The following is a 24167-nucleotide window of genomic DNA, read 5'->3' on the forward strand; positions in this document are numbered from 1 at the left end:
CCTTTGTTACAGGAGGGCTCACCGGGGTCACCCAGTCCAAGACCGAAACACTCAAAGCTCCTTGGCCGCCACTCCCACAGGTTTTATTAAGTAGGCAGGCAAAGCCTGTTTTTGGAAGTTCTTGCAAATAGGATCACTCCTAGGGCCAGCTTCAGTAGTGTTACTCTGTGTGCCCTTTAGAGATCTTGGAGCCAGGACCCCCATGCCCTGCGTTGAATCCTGACTTTTTGGTTTTATGCCTGGTCTCACCCACATGTCTATTGGGCCGTGGAGTACAACCACTCATTTGGATCCATCGCCTTGAATTATAGTAATCAAGGTGGGCACTTTCGCTGATTTCAATATTCCACCAGACGGGGGAAACCCTCTCGGCCCAAAGGCAGGCCCAAAGGGGGTTAAAGAATTCCCCTTACTATCACATTGAATGGCATCATCCAATTATTCATGGGTAGGAGATTTCATCATTAAAATGTTGGCACATAAGGCATCAAGGTAGCCGCTGCAATATTAGCAGAATCTTGAGAATTCCATGTGGCATCTAAACTATCAGGAATCTCAATTGCCCACATGATATATCAAGTGGCAAGACGATCTTATTCTGCATTATGGTCTTATCTGCATTTTGGGGTGTGGGGTCCCTTGTAACACCAGGCATCACAGCAGGGGGAATCATGATTGGTACGTTAGCCAGTGGTTGAGGTTGCCCATTAGGCTCCATAACTCTACACATCATGATGTGCAGAATGCATTGGTCCGACGCAACCACTGTACATAGGGCGTACACTGCTTCTACCTTTGCAAGTAGTTCTGATAGTAAATCTAAGTGAGATCCCTCATGTTCGAGTTTCTAGGGAGATGAAAAATAAGTCTGATTGGCACCACCTTGTGTTCCAGTCCCACCACCGGGTGATTCCAGAACATCCAAATTCGGACTACCCGACAAATTAGAGAATTTTGCAGTATTCCTTACCATATGAGAGTTACCAATGTGCACATCGGTGTCCTTCTATATACAAACACTGTAGAAAGACTTCGTTGTTAGGAGAAATGCTGTGAAATGACACAGCTGCACCCGCCCACCGTCCCATATCCCTTCACCGGTAGTGCCCCACCCCTAAAAACCATGATTTGCGCCTTATGCTTTTGCACAAGTTTAGCAAGGACCCGTTATTGTCCAAAGAGTGCTGTGACCAGGAGAGCAAAGGATCTTGTACAGCTTCAACGGGACTTCCTCCATGTCAAGAGAACTTAACACCAAATCAGCACCCGGGTCGCTAATGCGTATTTCTATAGGTTTCAGGTTACATTTAGTCAATTGTGTAATACCTGAAAGAAAACCGGTGGTAATTGTTTGCACTGGGCATCCTGCTTTTATTCCAACTATGGCATCTTTTTTTACCCTTTTTTGACTCGGGGCCACATTTAGATATTTTTCTACATTGCTCCGGTCTTCTAGGACGTTTGGCTTTAGGCACCAGTTCACTGCGAAGGTACCACCACGAGGGCAGTTTTAATTTAATTTCACTTGGCAGTTGGGTATTTAGTTTCACTGTGCTTCGGAGCTATGAACCACGTGTATACCAATAGATAATCAAACCAATCCCCACGCTGATCCGTCCTTAGCACAATATATCAATGCCAGGCTAAGCGGCGTTGCAGCAGGATGTTATCTGATAGGTCTGGGTTGTGCACTTTCTGAACAGGCCACCCGCTTGGCTGTACACTTAGCTCAACATGCAGGCTCTCATTAAATGAGCAGCTTCGTATTGCCCTCTGTAAACAGGCACACACTTTTCAACTCGACCTGATTGAGTCCAACAATATCGCTCACCTGGAAATATGAACAATTTTCTCCACCATCAGGGCCATCCAACCCACAGTGTCTTTCTCCACAGTGATCTTGCTCTCATTACAGCTTATTGGCACACCTGGTGCTAGGTTAGCACGTAATCCACCATGCAGTCCCTGTTGATGCAGGACCTGGTTCCGAGCTCAGGGATAATATCCCGGCCCGCGCTGCACCACTGCAACACGTAAACACACAGCCGCCCACCGCTGTGCATCCACTTCAGGCAGAGCCTTTGAAGGCTTAATCTGTCCTTCTGTAAAGAACACTGTAGAAAGACTTCAATGTCAGGAGAAATGCTGTGAAATGACACGGACGCACACCGCTGTGCATCCGCCTCAGGCACAGCCTTTGAAGGCTAACGCCATCCTTCTATAGACAAACACTGCAGAAAGACTTCAATGTCAGGAGAAATGCAGTGAAATGACACAGCTGCACACCTTCCACCGCCCACACATATCCCATATCCCTTCACTGGTAGTGCCCCACCCCTGAAAACCATTATCACGCTCCCTGCGAGGCTTCCATGACATCCAAACACATAGACACACAGCCTTCTCCTTCTCTGGCATTTCCCATTACCCGCCCATGTGCTATGCTAACTTCACCTCCCTGCACCCCATTTATAAATAAGGTAACACTTACAACTTATAATGCTTTCTTTTATCTACATTACTGATATTGGCTGTGAAGTCAAAAGATGTCTTCTTAGGTGGGGCATTTTATAGAAGCATGTCCTCACCTGCTGCTGCATCACCATACACAAATGTACATACTGTGCCCTACAGAGACTAAACACCCCCCATAAAATCACTAGCCATTGCTTACCATCACACCTCCGTGCATATTGGACTGCGCAAGCCGAGCGCCTGAATTCAGGATAGAGACGCAAACTAACCAACCCTACTAACAATTTCCCTTTCTGCATACACCTCTCAAACTCCAAACCAAACTCAACCAAAATCTATAGCACAACAAATCGCACAAAATTCACTACATTGCAACAACAAAACAAAAACACACATAGTCTTGCACAACATTCCACGACGACTACCGGCCGCAAACACCCCAGGCCCAGCCAACGCACCCACCGGGCTGAGGCCGCCAACAGCACATCACTGCTCTCTTGCACTTTTCCTGCCTCCTCCCACTAACTCAACCTCCCCTCCTCTTTCAGAGCCGCCAAAGCGCCAGGGGACCACTCCAGTGGTGATAGTGCGCGGTACAAATGTCCTTTAACATTAACATTAACATTAACAAGCCATCTCCTCTATGACCCATTCAATCTGCGTCACTCAAAAGCAAACCCACAGTGGGCTTGGACATACACAGACATTTCCTATTGGTACCCATCACCCCCACAGCCACAGCAGTCTTCATTTGAATACCATGTCTACAGTCAGATATCTGCCTTAGTTATACTATACGCAGGTTCTGTGGCTCATCCTTCCCCGTGACCCTCTGCTTCCTGGCATGCAGTGGTGGGGGTTGATCCGGGATGTGATGGTGCTGGGCAAAGTCGCAAAGTAGCTTACGATAGTCTTATCTGACTTTTGAGTGAGATGCTGTTGCTCATGCTAAACCAGATGTGTATGGCATTAGGGTGCACGGCAGACATGATTGGCCATGGGGGAGGTTGGGTACAAAGCCAAGAATTGGAAAGAAAGGGAAACACCTCACTAAAGGACTAGCCTCACACCAGGGTGCTGCATAGCAACATGTTCTTTTATGCTTTTGAAAAGGGAACGGGTGGGTTTTGCGTATACAGAGGGCACTTAGACCAGCTGGAGGAAGGCTCCTCCATCTTATATTCTCCATTTAGCTCTCTTACTCCCTGTCCCCTCCAATTCCTTTAACAGACAGCACTTTGGGTGGGATGTCAGAAGGCAAGGTTCACTTGTGCCAAGAACACAGATTGGGCATTTAAAATAAGTAAACTTTTGTCCAATTACCTGTCAACATTTGGCTTTACAGAAGGGGTCTACCATTCCCTCGCTGATTCACTTTTGACAAAGACCTCTGTTGAGATCCCACCACCATGGAAGTGAAGACTGAGTGTCCAGGGCAGAGGCAAGTTCTGCTAACCGTCTCCAGGGGTTCCATGTGATAATTTTGCGCTAAAATATCGCCATACAAAAATATTGCCATATTTTTGCGGCGAAATTCACAATGGACCCTGCGGGGGACACCCCCGCAACCCCCGCATCACTTTTTAATGTGCGGGGGACATCCCCGCAACCCCGGCTCCCACATAATATCCCCAATAAAAATATCGCCTATGGCGGAGCAAACGGCCATATCTACGGCAATATTTTTGTTGGGGATATTATTGCCTGATACCTCTCCAGGGCACCTTGGGTGTGACTTGCCTCTCTGCCAGGCACACCTGTACCAGGACCTCAATCAGGATGAAAAACTTGTGCTGGCATGTGCCTGACTCTGCCGTGTTTGGGGGAACGAGAACAAGGACCTGTGTTGGCGCTGATCCCCAGGATTGGGAGTCACCGTGTCTGAGAAGACAACATAGTTGCAATCCTGTTTGCATAGCTTCAAACTGAATTTAAAAGACTTTTGAACTAAACAGAACTCCTGTTTAAACAGGTTCTAATGAACAGCATTTGATGCCCTTCAAACCAAAAGGGAGGAAAAAATATAGGCAATAGTGTAACGCAGCCTTAAAAAAGAAGGAAGATACCTCCTCCTGAAAAAGAATGTGTGATAAGCTCCTGTCCAACCAAGAGACACTGACCAGGTCAGTGGGGTGTAAACATGGGGATGTAAACCGCATAACGTATGAGCCATGCCATTTTAAACATTTTAATTGGTAATGTACACATTTTTATTTTCATTTTCTGTTTATAGTAACCGCAAGCTCTGAACCATTGGGGAATATACGAATGTTATGTCATTAATAAAGAAATTACCCGTCCTGAAGAGGGCTAAAAGCAAAGAGTGAGACACCAGGGATGGTGTCGACATGCGACTCTAGCCAAAACATATGCAGACATCCATTAGACATATAAAGAGATTTGTCTAGGTAAAATAGAGACTGTAATACCTGTCTCCCATATTCAAGGTTTCCCCTGTAACAAAATGTCTAAGAAACAACAGTAATGACAGTGATTTGACAACTAGTATTTGTCACATACTAGCCCCACTTTGTTTTCATCCTGTATTGGGCCTTTGAGAAATTAAGATAAGTGTTTATATTTCTTTATTATGTGCCTTGTGGAAAGCACCTACAATGAATTATATGTGTTTTTATGAGTATAGAAATGTTATGTCAAATGGATAAAATGTGTTTTAATATGTCCAAGATATCGGCATGTTCTCATATGTATGCTTGAATCTATGAAATAGATAACGCAGATCACACTCCACTGTCCGGCCATCACGGTGGACTGAGAGAGAGGTAATTGGATTGCTGTTTGTTTTGTTTTTCGCATACACAGTCCCTTTGCAGCTCAATCCCCTTTTCAACAAAAAATAGGGAATTACCCACTTGATATCCTTCTTCAAACCAATACAGGGATCCTGATTACACAGGTTCTAACAAAACTTAAATCGAGACAGAACCCCTGTTTACACAGGTTTGAACTGAATTCTAAACGATTTCAGCACCCTTCAAAACAACAGAAGGACCTGCAGTTTTGGTACTCTTCTCAACTCTGAAGGGTTCTTTGCAACCTTCGAACAGGTTCTACCTGCAGGACAGCACACGGATGCCTAGTTTGACACTTTGGAGCCACAAAAGAAAATACACAGGCACTTTTCAAAGTTCCTGCCCCCCCTTGTCCATCTTTGGGACACTAGAAACTAATGAGCCACCTTGTTGCACCATTTTCGTAGAAAACATATAATTTTAAAGCCATTGTGGTTTTTTAATGCCTTTCACCCTGTTTCATTACCAAAAGGGTTACACCTTTTTATCTTTGCATATTCTGTGTTCTTTCCACAGGGGTGGGTTTTGTGTAGTGTCTTTCTAGTTAGTTAATATTGCAGATGGTGTGGTTAATTAAAACATACATGTTTTTACAGATCCTTGATTGACCATTCCTTTTATTTTAGTCTGTTATACTGTCGGGGGGAAATTCTGCCGGGGTCGGCCGGGCCGTCCGCAGACCTCCAGGCAGGGAGGCCCCAACTCCTCCCGTGTGTATCCCAGATAAGATGAGATAGAGTATGAGACGCACACAAGGAGCAAGGTGACTCTGCTGTTTATTAGACAAAACGGCAGGGATGGGTCAAGGAGCGCACGCGTTCGTCCTGACACACAGACAATTGTGGGGCTCGCAGGCCCTTTTTACTGTATTATGACGCGCTACTTGCGTCACTTCAGAAAGTTAACAAAAAACCTATCGCCACTCTTAATTGGATGTTCGAGTGGTAGGATTAGTATAGCACACATATAGAGAAAGATATTAGTGGATAAGGTGTAGTCAGGTGGTATATCTGGGTTGTCCCTACAATAAGATACATGAAAATTGTTACATGAAGGCTCCTGAGGATTGGCTAAATGTGCTGGCGTCAGTGATAAGAGCCCCAAGTTCTGATTGGTGCACCCGTGAGCCTCCCAGCCTGGGACCACCGTCGTTCCCAGCTCTCGGTGTACCTGTAAGTTGCAACAATGTTTCACTATGGGTACATGCAGACAATGTGAGGACTTATTCATAGCTAGACGGGGTACCGTTCCCACTGTTGCAAATGTCCATTGAGCCTTTCAAGTGTATCTGCCAGTGTCTCGTAGCGAGGGATCCAGACGCCTCTGTTCTCCAGGGTTTGGCATCTCGTCAGGTTCGGCTTGATCACGTGGGGAGGGACCGTGAAAGAGGCATAATTCTGCACAATTAATATTGTTTTTCTACTGTGCGCCTGGTTTAATTTGTCGGTGTGACTTTAACGTTGGTGCGCGGAGTGCGAGATTGCAACATCGTGCCTTTGATGATTTGCTCTTGGAACGTGGGTTTGCAACATTGCGACCTTGGCTGGTTGCTTTGCCAAGCTCATTCTGTAGGATCAGCAACTGACTTTTGTCTTGTTGATGTCCACGGGAGCTCTTGTTTGAGGCCTACTTTGGCCTGGTGCATAAGTTGTTTGTTTGGTGCACAGGTGCTTTAGGTTATAGGAGCATATAATTCCATAATCGGTATTGTCTTTATTATATTTCTCATCGTTGTACCTGGTTTCAAAGAGAAGCGTGAGCAAGCTAATAAAAGTTCATGACGCGTCTTGCGTTTCTGCATTCTGAAAGCCTATATGAAAATAATAAAGATGCACGTCCGTGAATATGCCTGTCGCCTACGTCATAGCACTGAGTATATTCTTCGTGTAGGTTGGTGTGGGAATGTCCAGTGTGTATATTTGTACAGATGTGCTTCCCGTTGTCTAGGTCGTCATGGCATCTCTAACGACGTGTAGATTTTAGTCTAGTTGATCCGTGCCGCAGGTGTCGGCATGGCCAGTGCGGGCTGCTGGGCAAGCAGATGGACACATCCGTATGTTCCTGTACCAGGGTACCTGGTCGTCTGGTAAATGGGCAAACTCTTCTCGTGGCGGGTGTTTGGGTCGTGACCCTCTAGGCCAAGCGCGAGAGGCGAAGGACGGGAGCCTGGTTTTCCATTCTCCCACTTCAGTCCCCCCTCTGGTCGACTTGTCGACCACAAACATATCCTTCTCGTTATCTCCTCTTACTCGCCATATCTTGGTTATTCCTCCGAGATGTCCATAGTGGTTTACATGATCTTCAAATGACCAATACATATATTCACAGGTACCCCCAGGAGTACAATATACCCATCTTCCTATGTAGCTCCTGGGGTTTCTTGGGTTCTCGGTCTTTACTGACGGTGGGTCTAGATGGTTGGTAATTATTTGGGTGCGCAGCTTCTCCCTTTCCTGTATAATTACACCTGTATGCTGGTCGTCATCTGCTGGCATCAAGGGGTGCATTCCCACCATTTCCAGCAATTCGTCAGTATTGCGTGCCTTTCGTGCCTTCCAAAATCTAATTATGATCAAGGTAGCTCCAGCCAATATGGTGCAGCCCACTATTATTTTCAGTCCATCTGACAGCCAAGATGGCATCCATGACCATAATAGTGAAAACCAGCTCTCATCCTTGTTCACACCATTGCTTTCATCCGTCATTTTAGAGTGCATTTGGGCTAATTGTGAAACTGCTTCTGTCAGTGTACCATTGTCAGCATCATTGGCAGGTATGAACGTGCAGCATGATTGTCCTATCTTTGCACAAACTCCTCCTTCCATTGCTGTGAGAAGGTCCAATACATATCTGTTCTGTAGTGCTACCATCCTTACAGCTCGCAGCTCTTCTTTTATTGCGTTAAACCCATTTACTGTAGAATTGATGGTCATCATTAGTTCCCATCTAGTTATTTGGAGCCATTTTGCGTTTGCGTAAGCCTGTAATCCCGGGTGTATTATTGAGGAGAAGAACATTGCTGCTCTGCTGAATAGTCTGTGTTCTGGCGGTATTGATGTTAGTGCCGTTTCCGACCTTCCCCATAGGTAATTTCCTGTCAGCGGCTCTCCTTGTCTTTTTCTTCTACTTAGGACAGTGTCATTGCTGTTGGTCCTGTTCCTTTGCTCCTCCTGGAGTGGTGCAGATCTCTTTCTTCTCTTATCCCCCTCATTCATTCTGGGAAATTTCGCCACATCGACGTGCTTCTTAGGTACCACTAGTGATGGTACATTGACGTGTACCATTGTGCACACACCATTCCACAGGGGAGGCAGTGTATGGTATGCCTTTTCTCCACAGGCCCAATAATGATCCATTATTACTGCTGTTCCTGCTCCCCCCTCAGGTAACTCCGTCACACTTGCGCAATTGGTGTTATATCCTACGTCCACCTCTCCTTTATGTTGGTAACATACCTTGGGCGCAGTCAACGGTAGTATCGTTATTGGGTCTTCATCTTCTTCTACCCATGTGAGCATTGGTACATACTTGATCCACGTCGTCCAACATCGGTGATTGTGTGTCTCGATGGTTGAGATAGTTTCTTTTGTTACCATGTTGCTGCCAATCACTCCTATCTCCCAGCTGTTATCCAGATACACCTTTCCTGTTATCGTCAGTAGCGGCCTCTCCCAGCATCCTTGTTTACCCGGAATTTCAGTGGCGTACCAATCACATGGTAGATACTTCAGTGTTACTTTCTGTGTTTCTCCTTTTGCAGGGCCACTTGTTATATATTTGAATGCTTCAGCATGTAAACTCGTCTTGTGATAACTCAGGTAGGTCTTGAGGAAGTTGTTTTCATATGGGTATGAGTCTCGTGTTTTCCATGTCATGTGCACTACAGTTCCTTGAAATCTTCCTTTCGTCTGGAACAGTGCCAAGTATATTATGCACTGTGCTACCTTCTCATTTATTTCTGTAGCAACAAATGTTCGTGACGCACTCATGGCGTATGGTATTAATGAGCAGACGTAGCAGCTATCCTCAGTTGTCTGCTTACCAATGCGGGTCATGTGTTGGTACCATATATTGTTTGTGACGTGTGCTGAATCTTGTACATAATTATCAATACCTTTATTGTCTGAGTATGTGTTGCGTTTAACTCTATTTTTCTTTGGTGTAATGTTACTACTACCACCTGACGTAACACCTGTTGCAGCAAGGAACGGGGGTACATTAGGTTTGGGTGCAGCAACAAAATTGATAGCACAGCTATACTGCCATACAGAAGCAGCCACAAATCCGGTGATTATCAAAATCCCTATTATTTTTATTACAATTGCTAATCTCACCGGCATTTTGCTCTTACCTTGCTGCAGTCCTGGCAGCTTATTCTTGCGACGTTAAAGTTGCCCGCCTAAAAATTCTCAGAAATGCTCGTTTTAAATGTTAGTTTTGTTTTGTTTAAGCTCTCCCTATCAAATAGTCATTCAGTGCCCAGGCGAAGAGCTGCTCCCACGCTACTCTAAGTGATTGGTCTCTTAAGACCGGCAAGTATGGGCGGAGGTGGGGCATGTAATATTCTATGGCCAGGAGGAAGGCTGTGTAGTAAACACGTACCCTTCTTCTTTTTAGGTATGTTGGCCTTTTTATTTCGTATACAAATTGGTGTGACAATTCTTCTGGGTAGTTATCGTCTGGGAGTACCATCTACGCCTGGACAGTGGACTTTGTTAGTTATCTTTCTACTTAACAATACAATAATACGCAGTTCCTGTATGTGCGAGAGAGAAAGAGAACATTCACGTGTTTACATGTGTATTTGTGCGACCAAGTTCTTTTAGTTTATGTTACAACTGTCCTGGGGGGGGGATGGCGTAATTATTTTTATTCTTTGAACGTGTGACCATGGGGTGGGCAGTGCAGTGATCACCCCTTTCTTCGTCAGTTATCGTCTCTGGGGTGTCTGGGTAGTGGGAAGGTAAGGGAACAATTGGGTCGTTATCTGTGGTAGAACTTCCTTCCGCTGTCAGGGATGTTGTTGCTGTTGTTCCAATGGACCTGTCGTTGGCGCTGGGGCGGGTCTGCAGTTTGTATATCTTTACATCGTGTAGGTGGTTCCAAGCACGCTTATCCTTTAGTTTTACTGCTCTTGTTGATACGTCTTCTACCAGATGTGGACCGGTGAACCTTTTATCGTTCCATCTTCTATTGAAATTGCGAAGTAGCACGTGGTCACCTTTGGCAATTTTGCACAAGTTCTCTTTTTCTAATTCTGTACTGGCGCCTTCTTCTTTATCTCTGGTGGACCCGCCCCGTGTGCGCTCGAGCTGTTGAGACACAAATACAACACTAGTAATCAAAGATGACACATATTGATACATTTCATCACCTAGTATATTCGCTGAACTTTCGTGGTCAGTGAATGCCCTTGACGTTGGCGTTAGAGGAAGGCGCATTTGACGTCCAGTAACCACCTCATGTGGGGTGAGGTGGTGGTCGGACCCTGGCCTGTTCCTCAGCTCAAACAATGCTAACGGAAGGCAATACAACCAACTTTTCTTTGTTGTTTGTTGTATCTTTGCAATTGCCTCCTTCAATAAGCCATTTAGGCGTTCACATACGCCATTAGCCTGTGGGTGATATGCACATGCAAATTTGTGCTTTATGCTCAGCAGGGCTGTGATATGTTGGAACATTTCGTTTGCGAAATGTGGGCCATTATCTGATCTTAATACTTCGCACACTCCCCACCTGGGGAAGACCTCTCTTACTATGAATTTGGCTGCTCTAAATGCATCTGGGTGTGAACAGGGCCCTGCTTCAATCCACCTAGAAAATGGGCATACTACTACAATCATGTATCTATTACCTTGACATATGTTGATCATATCAACATAGTCAATGTGGAGGTGCCGAAAGGGTCCTTCTGGCCGGGGTATGGTACCTCTTATCACTTTTAGGGTGTGACCGGCCGTAAACTGTTGGCATGTGAGACAATTGCTGATAAAATTTGAAACATGAGAATTTAACTCGGGACAGAACCAATCATCTCTAATTCGTGCTGCAATTATTTCCTTGCCTGTATGGGCTGGGTGATGTAATTGGCTCAGGGCGGTATTTAAAAGTGCCAATGGTATTACAACTTTCCCAGTACCACTCTGGCGCCATAGTGCGTCGGTTGGTGACATTGTACATCCTCTTTTTACCCATATTTCCTTTTCGGCCATTGGTGCTGCTGCTTGTAATTCCATAATCTGTGTGGCTGGGAGATGGGTATACCCTTCTTTTATTAACATCTCCCTAGCCATTCCCCTCCCTCTCCCTCTCTGTGAGTCTGTGGGGTCCCATATCTCACCAAAGTATGCAGCATATTTCGCATGTGCGTCTGCTGCTGCATTCCCTTTTGAGACATGGTCTTCACCATTGGTGTGTGCGGTGCATTTTACTAGGGCTAGCTCTTGGGGGTCGTTTATTACTTCAATTAATTCAGCCAACAAGAGGGCATGTTGCACTGGAGTGCCGTCAGCTCTCCTGAACCCTCTTCTCCTCCATTTTGTTAACCCTGAGTGGACAGTGGATGTAACATATGCACTGTCGGAATATATTGTTACACGTTTGTTAAAACTTTCTTTCAATGCCAATATTAGTGCAACTAGTTCAGCGGCTTGAGCAGAGTAATGCTGTGGTAACTGTACACATTTCATAGCCACACACACCAGAGCCTCCATCATTTTTACCACTGCTGCCCCAGTTCTCCTTATCCCATCTCCTTGATCAATAGTTGATGACCCATCAATAAACAAAAGCTCACCTCCCTCTAGTGCATTCTCTTCAACTTTTCTAGTACATGAATACATTTCATTTAGTTGGGTGCAGTCGTGGGCGTAATCTCCCTCCTCAATTATTTCTGCTAGAAATCTTGCAGGGTTAACAGTGCTACATCTAACAATCGCTAGTTCAGCCCTAGACAAAATGATCTCATAACCTGATGCCCTTTGTGTCGTTAGTGTGGACTTGGGTTTATTCAATATTGCAAATAATGCATGTTCCACAAACAGTGTAGTTGGACACCCCATGGTTATTGCTGATGCCTTTTCTACTGCAAAAGCAGCTGCAGCGAGGCCTTGTTCGCAAGGGAAGTGGCCTAACATCACGGGATCTAAGTGACCGCTATAAAACGCTACTGGTTTATAGCCCATGCTTGTTTTTTGGGCCAATACTGCTTTCATTACTGCTGAGTCGCAATGTGAAAATATAAAAAATCGTCGCTCATAGTCTGGGGTTGCCAGTACTGGAGCTGTTGATATCGCGTCCTTTAATTCGTCAAATGCCTCCCTCATTTCCATAGTCCACCCCAACCTTTTCTCCCCTTTATTTGCTTCCTTCAACCCCTCAAGCAGGGGTCCTATGTAAGAGCTGTAATCAAACACCCATGCTCTACAGTAATTGCATAGCCCCAAAAATTGCTGCAGTTCTCTCACAGTCTGTGGCATGGGAGTGCTTGATATGGCCTGTGCTCTTTGTGGTGCAATATTTCTTCCATATTGGGATATCAGTTGGCCAATGTACAGTACCTGTTCCTGACAGTATTGTATTTTTTCCATGTCTACTTTATACCCTTTTTCAGCCAATATAGTCAACATTTTTAGAGAATCCTCTCTGCATTTACTTTCATTTGTACTGCAAATTATTATGTCATCCACATATTGTAACACTGTGCTTTCCACCTCAACGTTACCCAAATCCATTTGTATAACTCTATTGAAAATTGAGGGTGATTCACAATACCCTTGTGGTAACCTGGTATGTTTCCATTTAGTATTTCGGTAAGTGAAACTTGTTAGATCTTGTGAGTCGGGGTGTAGTGGTATTGAGAAAAAAGCATTCTTAAGATCTATTACTGTAAATCGTGATGCCTCTGCTGGAATGCCACACAATATGGTGGCCGGGTTTGCTGTTACTGGATATTCTGCTTCCACTATGTTGTTCAAGGGCCTTAGGTCCTGTATGAAGCGCCAAGACCCCCCTTTAGCCTTGCGCACTGGGTACACAGCCGTGTTACATGGTGATTCTGAGGGGACCAATATGCCATTGTTTATAAGGGCCGTTATAGTTTCATATATGCCCTCATCTGCCTCTTTTGACAATGGGTACTGTTTTACTCTTGGTAGTATTGCACCTTTTTTCAATTTTATCCGTACACCCCCTATGCTTTTAATGCATCCTACGTCATAAGGGCTAATGGTCCATAATGATTTGGGCACCTTTGCCATATCCTCCTTAAAGAAGGGGACTGGGGTGCATGCAGGTGCCTCAAGTGCCATAGCAATTTTCTGCGCTATATGTTTGTGAGCCACTCGTAACCATATTTCTACACTCATCATGAACACCATTTCCCCCTCCTCTTTTTCTTCTGAAAACAGTTCCTCATCTGACACCTGGGTCAACCTACATCCTTCTGCTAGTGCAATCACTGCCCTCCATGCTCTTCCTTCTTTGTCTTGGGCGTGCACAGCAATATACTCAGCTGTTGTAATAATGCTTTCAATGTCTATTGCAAACACTTTTCCTTCCTGTTCATTAACAGGTGTTTCTGGTCGGAACAGGTAAGCTGCTGGCCTCCTCCATATTTTACCTTCTATCCCTGGCATCCATGCAATTGCCATGTCTGTCCCATACTGGAATATCGCGCCATCTATTGGTTCCGCCCTAATCGCTGTCTGCCCACAGTATGCTTGCATAATCTGTCGTGCTGCTAGCATGTTAATCCCTGGAGTAGAGCAAATTATACCATCCTCTGTAAAGGAGATTGTCATATTTAACCTATTCATTATGTCCCTCCCCAGTATATTTACTGGTGAGGCACTATAATACAATAGTGGAACTGACAGATCGTAATCTCCGATAGATAAGGGAACGTTATCAGTAAAAGGAACCAATCCTTTAGCCCCAGAAAATCCTTGGGTGTTCATGGCTTCGCCTGACATCTTAAATTTACCTTCCCTTATGCAAGACCGGGTTGCCCCGGTGTCAACAAGGAAAGATAATTTTTTGTCACCTATCGTTACCTCTATGCGTGGCTCCTCCGCACTATTAGGTGTTACTGACAGGATGGGACACACCAAGGCCGTCTGTGGGCTGTCCTATTGGGGGTACAATGATTGGCCATTTCCTGTGTAAGGGTTGTGTCCCAATACCGTCACCCTACCCAATTGTGTTTGTTCATTTTGGGGTTGTTGTGTTGTCACTATTTGTTGTTGTGGCAGTGGCTGTTGTTGCGTTAATTGCTGTTGCTGCAGTGGCTGTTGTTGTGTTAATTGCTGTTGCTGCATGCCCTGCTGTTCTTGCGATGGCCTAGGTTGGGCCTGCTCATTCCATGCTGGTGTCCCTGGCCTGACCCTACACGTGCGTGACATATGTCCTAGTAGTCCACAACTCCAACACACGGGTGGTTCTCTGTTTTGCCATGGAAAGCTCCCTGTGTTGTCCTGGTATACCTGTTGCCCTGTGGGGTATGAACTTCCAACTCCCCCCACCTGCTGTTGGGTATTATATCCGTATCCTCTCCCTCTCATAAATCCACCTCTCCCTCTGTTATACCCATAATACCCAGCTCCTTGCATCTGGTACCCTCCTCCCACGTTTTGTGCTTGTAATTGTAGTGGCGGCATTTGCTGTATTATACTTTGTCGAGGTGCCATTAGAGCTGGGTCTTGTGCAGCCACTATTTGCGTGGGGCTTTGGGCCACTGTTGTGGGCGCAGTTATTAGTGCCCCCTCCATTGTATATTTAGTTAATTTTTTCTGTACTAGTTTGGCCTCTTCTGTTTTCCTGTCCTCTTCCTTTTGTTTCATTTTTCCTTGCCATATCCTGCAGTGATGTACTATTGTCAGCTGTATTTCAGGCCATGGTTTTACTTCCATTCCCACTACTTTCTTTAGTTGTTTCTGTACTCCTTCTGGGAGCCCCTGTACTAGTATATGATAAAATATAGCTGGTGTTTTATCCCATTGTTCTCTCGTTTCCATGCGCCACTTTTCTTGAATATCCTGTATATAATCAACGGGGTCTTCATTCTCACGCATCTTACGGGAAGTGATTGCTCCTATATCTGATGTGTCTGGGTACTGTACTCTCAGTGCCTGCCATAGCGCATGTCTGCAGTTTGCAAATGGCGCCCCATCATGCGATGTGTTTGTTATTGTTATCCCATGGAATCCCGCTCTCTTCCAAATGTCGTCCGCTCTATCTCCTAATATTGATATTAACAGGCCTTTCACATCTCCTACTGCTAGTTTCTGCCCTGCGGTGTGTTTTTCCATTTCATATATCCACTTACCCGCACCTCCACTTAGTGATGGGAGCCTACATTTTATATTTTCTTTATCCGTATGCTTCCATGGTACATACTGCGGTCTAACCCCTCCTCTCTCCAACAGTGGCATTAAGTTGTGTCCTATATCACCCTTTATGTTCCATAATATTGAGTCCTCACACCCCTCCTCCTCCCCTATTTCCCTTACCACATCAAATTCTTCCTTGCTACCCCTCCTCCTACCTACCTCTCCTTCCCTTCCCCTTTTTTCGTCATCCTCTGTGCTTAATATGGGTATGCTTATCTGTCTGTCTTGCCTGCGGCTAGGGAGGTCTCTAAGCCGGCACGCATAGGGAGTCACTTCGTCCATGAATGGCGCAAGCTTTATTTTGCGCAGCGTGCGTGTGGTTGTTGAACATGTAGGGTGCGATGGGGGAGGGCGTGATGGAGATGGCGATGGTGTGGTTTCATGGGTTTGTTTTTCCACTAGTTGTTTCACCCTCTCCTCACCTTGTTCCAGCTCCTCCCTTCTCTTACGGATCCATGGCGAGTCTATATTGGTTCTAGTGAGGTACAGCTTATCTAAGCTTTCCCTTTCACTCTTTCTTCCTACCCTTTCTACTCCTTCTTCCTCCTCACTGCAAAAATCATTCATAGATGTTATCCCCCACTCTGTTCTTTTCCCTTTTACTGTTACTGTTTCTAAGTCTATTCGCTCCATTTCTCCTCTTCCTTTGTTATCAACTGTTCCCCCGGGTGTTGATGTTGTCGCTACTTCTCTACTTCTATATACATCCCCCCATTTTTCACTCTCCTTATTTCTCCCTCCTCTTTCCCCATCACTCCTCTCCTCCATTTCCCTACTATTTTCCTCCCTTTTCCTTTTTAATTCCTCCATCATTTCGTTGCTCATCTGTTCCAATATTCTTTCATCTTCTTTCTTTCTTTCCCATTTCACCCTTTCTCTTTCTATTGCTTTCTCTTCTTCATATTTCTTAGCTGCCTCTGATACTACCCTCCTCCTCCATATTTCCAATTCCCTTTCCTTTTCCTCTTCTTCCTTCTTTTTTTCTCTCAATACTACTCTTGACACCCTTTCTGCTGCTGCTCTTACCCTTCCATCTTCTATCCTTTGCTCCTCATTTTGTTCCCTTAATTTGTCCAATTCGTTTTTACCCTCTTTCCTTTTCCTCACTCTCTCTTTTTCCCCCCCTCTCAAGCTGTGTTAGTAATTCATTCTGCTCATCCCTTAGTTTTGCCAATTTTTCCTCCAAAATCTCTTCTCTTTGTGTTAGTAGCTCCTCCCCCTTCATCTCACTCTCCCTTCTACTATCCTCGCCTGTTCTCTTTACAGCCTCCCTTTCTTCTCCCGTTAGTGAACCCCGTAATTTTAATAATATCTGTGCAGCTACCCACTCATCATGTCCTATCTCTACAATCTGTTCTTCTCCAATCCTCCCCTCCCCCACTATCTTCCTGTGAGCCACATATGGTGGAGGGCTGTAAGCCGGGTTCGAGTATCCTTCAGCCGCCCTTAACTGTCCTTCCATTTCTCCTAGTTCTCTTAAAGGGTACAACCCTTCTCTCTCAGTTTTCACTCCCGGTGTTATGGGTATCTCGTTGCTCGGTTCCTTTTTTATGTCTTTTAAAGTGTCAATCTTTTCTCTTCCCTCTCCTTCATTTTCCTCATTCTTTTTCCTTTCACACCCCTTTCCCCCATCCGTTCCCTCCTTTATAATCTCCTTTACTTCCGGTGTTTCTCCCACAGAGAACATTCCATTTGGTCCTGGTCGGGATCCCTGGAACATCCTCCATAAGTTAAACACCTCCATATGGCTCGCCAACTTCTTTCCCTTGTATGTATTATGCAGATGGTTTAGCAATGAATGTTGGGCATATGGATCGAAACTACCATTAGGCGGCCATGGTGTTAACATTTTGTTATCCGTCCCCTGGGTCCACTCTATGCTGTACTTAATTAATTTCTCCCTATGGGGTGGCAGTGTTGTGCATATGTGTTGTAGTGGGGTAGTGAGGGTGTTCCCCCACCCTCCTGACCCTTTCCCAGATGACATATTTGTGCCCTACTTGTTACTCCTCCCTTCGTTATCAGTTTACAATTTACAACCTTATATTGTTTACCTTGCCCCGTAAGTGTGGGGACTTACGACAATCCTTTACAAAGTATGCAATAATAATAAAAAAAAAACACGAAATAATAAAACACAAATATATATATATATGTATAATTTTGTATTGTATATTCCTTCCCCTACGGCCCCCTGCGGCCGAAGCGCACGCAGCCCCCTGTGGCTGCGTACCCCTTACGACAATCTTATACAGTCGTCCTTATTCCTCGTTCTCCTCCCCCTTTTACATTTGCCGTGGCTGGCGTTCTCCGTGCTCAGCCACGCCCCTCTCCCCTTCTCCTCTTCCAATCCACTCCTTTATTGTTTATCTTCTTATCCGCTCCCTCATCATTTTTCTCTTCCCTACCACCTTCAAAACTCAATGTTCCTTGTGCTCGTGATATCCTAAAAAAAAAAAAATCCCTACTGGTGACATCACCGATGTCTCTACGCTACTAATACAGTCTCATTATTAGTTTCAAAATACACTTGCAATTTATCCCCACTAACCCTACAGCTGTCTTCCTGTCTCTCCTGGAACAAGGTAATCTCATCAATAATATAATTGGACTGCACACGCTGCGTCGCCTCGCGTGTGATACGCCCCTCAACAGGAGGGCTTAACCAGCCAACTATCTTCCGTATTTGGCAACTATGCAACTAGCTACCCCCTACAGGGAAACGTCATCTACCTATCGAGTTTCTTGCTCGAACAATAGGAAACCTCATCTATCTATCGAGTTCTTGCTCGATCAATAGGAAACCTCATCTACCTATCGAGTTTCTTGCTCGAACAATAGGGAACCTCATCTACTCATTGATCAATAAATGCCAAATCGTAGGAAACCACACACGCCCACCCCTACACGTTAGTCGCGATTTAGGCCAATCAGTGTCTACGAGCGACCACACGTGATGTTTTCGTGCTCCGCCCCCCTCTTTCACGTCACTGCTCTCGCACTCTTTTCACTCCCTTTCATTCCATTGCCAACACTATATTGTCAACCCTTCGCCGCGCACCTGTGCAACACCTCCCTCCTCCCTTATTTAATTCCTCCCCCCTCCCTCACAATTTCGCATTGCTCGTTGTGTGTGCCATGCTCACCAAGTTCTCTCGATGCAGGGCCGCTCGACTGCGTGCACCCCTCCAAGCGGCTCGCCACCTCCCCTCGTCTGGACCACGTCTGGACACTCGCCAACCGCGGGCGGGATACTTCTCAACCGGCTCCCGAGGGCCAATATCCGGATTGCGCTGTCCGGTCTTCTCGCAGCTCCGCGATGGTCCTGTAGTCCTCAGAAGGGGGCAACGGCAGAGGGGGCCGCGCCGCCGGGCCTCCTCGCAACGGGGGTGCCTGGAAAAAGTAAAAATAAAAGTCGATCTTAAACAGATCTCAGCAGTGCCTCCAACTTGTCGGGGGGAAATTCTGCCGGGGTCGGCCGGGCCGTCCGCAGACCTCCAGGCAGGGAGGCCCCAACTCCTCCCGTGTGTATCCCAGATAAGATGAGATAGAGTATGAGACGCACACAAGGAGCAAGGTGACTCTGCTGTTTATTAGACAAAACGGCAGGGATGGGTCAAGGAGCGCACGCGTTCGTCCTGACACACAGACAATTGTGGGGCTCGCAGGCCCTTTTTACTGTATTATGACGCGCTACTTGCGTCACTTCAGAAAGTTAACAAAAAACCTATCGCCACTCTTAATTGGATGTTCGAGTGGTAGGATTAGTATAGCACACATATAGAGAAAGATATTAGTGGATAAGGTGTAGTCAGGTGGTATATCTGGGTTGTCCCTACAATAAGATACATGAAAATTGTTACATGAAGGCTCCTGAGGATTGGCTAAATGTGCTGGCGTCAGTGATAAGAGCCCCAAGTTCTGATTGGTGCACCCGTGAGCCTCCCAGCCTGGGACCACCGTCGTTCCCAGCTCTCGGTGTACCTGTAAGTTGCAACAATGTTTCACTATGGGTACATGCAGACAATGTGAGGACTTATTCATAGCTAGACGGGGTACCGTTCCCACTGTTGCAAATGTCCATTGAGCCTTTCAAGTGTATCTGCCAGTGTCTCGTAGCGAGGGATCCAGACGCCTCTGTTCTCCAGGGTTTGGCATCTCGTCAGGTTCGGCTTGATCACGTGGGGAGGGACCGTGAAAGAGGCATAATTCTGCACAATTAATATTGTTTTTCTACTGTGCGCCTGGTTTAATTTGTCGGTGTGACTTTAACGTTGGTGCGCGGAGTGCGAGATTGCAACATCGTGCCTTTGATGATTTGCTCTTGGAACGTGGGTTTGCAACATTGCGACCTTGGCTGGTTGCTTTGCCAAGCTCATTCTGTAGGATCAGCAACTGACTTTTGTCTTGTTGATGTCCACGGGAGCTCTTGTTTGAGGCCTACTTTGGCCTGGTGCATAAGTTGTTTGTTTGGTGCACAGGTGCTTTAGGTTATAGGAGCATATAATTCCATAATCGGTATTGTCTTTATTATATTTCTCATCGTTGTACCTGGTTTCAAAGAGAAGCGTGAGCAAGCTAATAAAAGTTCATGACGCGTCTTGCGTTTCTGCATTCTGAAAGCCTATATGAAAATAATAAAGATGCACGTCCGTGAATATGCCTGTCGCCTACGTCATAGCACTGAGTATATTCTTCGTGTAGGTTGGTGTGGGAATGTCCAGTGTGTATATTTGTACAGATGTGCTTCCCGTTGTCTAGGTCGTCATGGCATCTCTAACGACGTGTAGATTTTAGTCTAGTTGATCCGTGCCGCAGGTGTCGGCATGGCCAGTGCGGGCTGCTGGGCAAGCAGATGGACACATCCGTATGTTCCTGTACCAGGGTACCTGGTCGTCTGGTAAATGGGCAAACTCTTCTCGTGGCGGGTGTTTGGGTCGTGACCCTCTAGGCCAAGCGCGAGAGGCGAAGGACGGGAGCCTGGTTTTCCATTCTCCCACTTCAATACTTTGCTGTTTGGGTTGCTACTGGCTCACATTCACACCCCTCTTGATAGTATAGTCTTCCCCCTATCCACGTTACCACAAAAGGCAAACAAGGTATACCTCTTAACTATGCCTGCTTTACCTTTTTGATTGGGATTGTAGAAATGTGAGGGGTGAGTGGGCACATTAGCCACTGCTTATCCCTATACTCCCGCAGGGCAGAAGTAGTTTTGTCACATACACTGACACGTCCCACCATTCTATCACAGCTGTACAGCGCTCATCATCACACAGCTTCACATCTGCACGCACATCAAACAAACAAAAGCTCAGGCTGTGGTTTTAAGAGACAATCTCACAACCAGTGTCTTAAATGCTACAATGCTGATCATACGACAATGACAAGGAGTACTTGTCACCTGACCACTGCGAGCCATTGGGAAAACTGCCAGGCAATGCACAACTGAACACATTCAGATCACCACTGACATTCAGGAATCACAAAAAGCCCAATCAGAGTTGCCAAATAACCAAACAATTGACTTTAAGATGGTCATTTTGGAAAAAGTGCAACTTGCATACAGGGGGCTGGCAATGTCAGCACGTGTATACTGTTGGAACCCCTGAAGGAAATGTTCAACATGCATAATAAGGATGGCAACAGTGAAGAGGATACACTGGAGGAATTGCTTTTATTCTTTGCTTTATGCTTCGCATTGTAAACTATGGGAATGCCACCAGCAACTAATGCTTTGCTGACAGCATTTACAGTGGCTTCTCAGGGAAAACATTCCTTTTACACCTGCATGAAAATTGCGTGCACTCATAAAATAAAAGCAAACGAGTGTGGAAGCCCCTCTACTCTGGACAAACCTGGTTAAAATAACCTGTTCTGTAGAATTTCTTCCACTCCCAAGGGTCTCTAATCCTGTCTTAGCTCACTGCACCCTTCACTCCTGTCTGGTGTTGCTGATGGTACCCTTGTTTAGAGGAGAATTGCCTAGCATTTCGGTGCTGAACTACCCTTGTGGGTGTGACCACATTGATATGCAAATGGTTATTTCTCGTCTGTGGAGGGTGCAGTGAGCTAAAATGGTGTTGTAGACCATCCCGAATAGAAGAAATCCCATAGAACCAGGTTGTGTGAACCTTGTTGGTCCTCGGTAGAGGAGCACTCACACTATTGTTTAGTTTGTACAATTTGTGGTTTCAACCTAAGTAACCAGGGCTAATCCAAAGGAGGATTCCTTACTCACTGTGCCTCAGAGAGGCTTAGCGTCATCTCGCTGAGGAGGCCCAACAAGCCCGTAACAAGTGTCTGGGGCTGCTGATGATATTTTTGTTCAGAGGAGAATTGCCCAAAATGTTGGTGCTGGAATGCCCTTGTGGGTGGGAACAGACTGACATGTAAATGGGTGTTATTGCTCTGTGAAGGGTCCAGTGAGCTAACACGTGGTTGTAGACCCTCCCGAGTGGAAGAAATTCAGTAGAATAGGTTATTTGAACCATGTTTGTCCGTAGAGGTGCAATGCACGGCAGAAATGTAAACTCTTTTCCACGCCTTACACCACAATCAAATGGCTGCAAAATGCCCAGGGGTGCAAATGTAAGCCGTAAATGGCTAACATCAAACTTTTACTGCTTACTTTTGTATTCTGGTGTTTCCAAAACGACCCACTACGTTTTGGGTTGAAGGTAACGCTTCTTTTACCAAGAAAACACTTTGAGGTGAAGCCAGCCCAGGAAAATCAGCTTTCCCATAGAGATCAATGACAGCAGCAAAGGGCCATTACATTGGTGTGCAGATATAAACATGGTCTACATAGCATATTTTTCCAGGCATTTGTTATCCCTAAACCTGGACACCGGATTATCATGACATTAACTAAGCAACGTTGTCAATCAATGAAAATAAAAGGTCAAGCAAGTCAACTTCAGTCTTAGTCATGGGCATGTATCGACTGCTGCTTCAACTCAAACTGAAACTGAAAGATGAAGCCCTCACATTCGTATCAGTAGCAATAGACTATGCCTACCACAGTACTTATTCACACACGCAAGACTGATGCAGGCCAAGAAATATGGGTTTTCTGTAAACAAAGTCAGGCAGTAGATACAGTGAAATAACCAGTGCGCTAAGAATAATTGTATTGAACTGGAAACTGAAACGTGAAAGGCTTTTGCTGTTTATTATGCCATTATTGCTATTTTGTCACCATTCGCCTTTCGGCAGCGCACGCTTTCCTAAGTGGCTACGTCCAAGATGTTTAATAGAGTGCTATGCCCTAAATATGAATCAGAGACGTGAGAGTGGACTATTTGATTAAAGTAAATGAGGCGCAGAGCATGTGGCGGCATTCCGAAATGTGGAGACGCGGCAGGAAAAAAGCCCTGAGTGCAGCACAATTCTAATGTGCTTGACGTACAGGGATTTGGCCGTTTATCCGAGTGATAGAAATACATGCGCTCTTCAGTAGTCCACCTTCCCACACATTTGCCGGATACGGGTCCTTTCCTCTGTGTCGTTTTCTTTTATTAGGGTTTATGTTGACTTAGCAACATTTTTTATTTATTTATTTATTTTGCAATGTGTATAGTGCACCCAACACGGAGGCATCTGGACGCTGTTTAAAAAAAAAAAAAAGAAGTGTCTTTACTGATCTCACGCAGGAGCATTTCACCAGCATATGTAGTTTGAGGATATAGCATGAATTTGCAAAAAAGGCCACGCATTACTGAAACTGTGAACCGAGGCACATGCACATCTGCACAATATTAGGGAAACAATTGTCCCAGTGCAAAACTCTTCAATGCATTTTTTGCACCATGGCACTGTTTGCTTTAGTGCAGCATCAGGGCAAAAATAACTTAGGTAATACAGTGGGGAAAACATGGTTGGAAAGAATGTTCTCATCCCTAAATGTAATATATCTTTTTTTTTTATTTGTACAGCGTCGAATATCCGCAGGCATCAGGGTGCACAATTTCAAAGCAGGACGGGCAAAAAAAAGTCCGGACAAGGGGGCAGCAGAGATTTGGGTAAACGTGAGCCGTCAAATTAACTGAAAAGCAACTTTTTGGGAGATTTACAGAAAGGCTTAATGTTTGATTCCCGTCGAATGTTCAATGGAAGGGAGTTCGACAGATGGGCCGCCTAGTTGGGGAAGGACGTGGCAAGGCCATTTGTACGTTTAATCCTTGGGCAGCGAACCAATGCCGTATTGGACAAGCATGGGGTTCTTCTGGGCTCGTATTTGGTCAGGCGGGGTTGTCAGGTAAGTAGGCGCATTCCCATATAGGCATTTGTGAACAAGGGAAGCAGACTGGAACTTAACCCGGGTAGGGACTGGGAGCCGTTGCAAGGCCTGCCTACTGGTTGAAATGTGCTCTCGCTGGGAGTTGCCCTTGATGATGCAAATATTGTTGTTTTGAATGAGTTGGAGCTTTTGCAAACTGCTTTTGTTGGCACCTATCAACAGGGCATTCCAATAGTCTATTCGGGAGAG

This window comes from Ambystoma mexicanum, chromosome 1q (genome assembly GCF_040938575.1).
Source record: "Ambystoma mexicanum isolate Mex_15411 chromosome 1q, UKY_AmexF1_1, whole genome shotgun sequence".
Classification (NCBI taxonomy): Eukaryota; Metazoa; Chordata; class Amphibia; order Caudata; family Ambystomatidae; genus Ambystoma; species Ambystoma mexicanum.